Below are 849 nucleotides of genomic sequence, written 5' to 3' on the forward strand. Positions count from 1 at the left end.
TTCTTTTTTTTTTTTTTTTCAATTTTGAAGAACTCAGTTTATTAACTGACCAGATTACAAAAATAACCATGGTAGATACCTTAGTTCATCCTTCTAATAAGCCTGTTGATCTGGTCTTCCCTGTTGCCAGCATCTCCACCTTCTACAAAATGGGTGGTCTTCTTCTTCATGCCACCCCGAGGAGAGGATAACTTGAAGGGCCACAGGAAGTTGTTCACTTCTTTGAAGTGCTTTCCAACATTGTAGATCTCGAGGATCAGCTCTTCCATGCAGATGATGCCATATTTACCAAGAGATCGAGCAATCAATGCGTTATCTGTCAGGGCAATTCGTTTTTTGTTGATTTTGCCATAACCACGCTTGTAGATCAATTCATTCACCGACTTCAGATTTGGGTACCCCCAAGCAATGTAAGGCTCCACAGTCCTCAGCATGTTGATGGAGGCCTTGTTGAGCTTAACAAAGGTGCCGTTGAAGATCTGGCGAAGGAGGAGAAGCTGCAGCACCTTTCAGACCTTTGGGCTCACACCATTGATACCTCTGATCCTGATGACAAATGCCAGTTTGGGTTAGGCAGGTATGTAGAAGTTGCCGGCTTTTCCTGGCATCCTAGCCAATCGAACCTCCATCCTGTACATCTGCCTGTACTCCTGTGATAGTGCTTCACTTTCTTATAGATGAGCTTCCTTCTTGCCTTTCGAAGCATCTTTTGGGCAAACTTCTTTCTCAGGCGCTTGATCTTCAGCTCTGTGAAATTCCTTCGCTTTTTCTTGAGGGTTTCTGGCACAGCAGGAACCTTCTTCTTCTTTTCTGCACCCTCCATGGTTCCAGCCGGAAAAGAGCCATTGG

At 44.8% G+C, this 849-nt stretch overlaps 1 pseudogene; it reads right to left on the reverse strand.

The window, feature by feature from the left end:
• LOC118729981 lies at positions 1-849 on the reverse strand (annotated as a pseudogene).

This window comes from Pipistrellus kuhlii, unplaced genomic scaffold, assembly GCF_014108245.1.
Source record: "Pipistrellus kuhlii isolate mPipKuh1 unplaced genomic scaffold, mPipKuh1.p scaffold_m20_p_3, whole genome shotgun sequence".
Classification (NCBI taxonomy): domain Eukaryota; kingdom Metazoa; phylum Chordata; class Mammalia; order Chiroptera; family Vespertilionidae; genus Pipistrellus; species Pipistrellus kuhlii.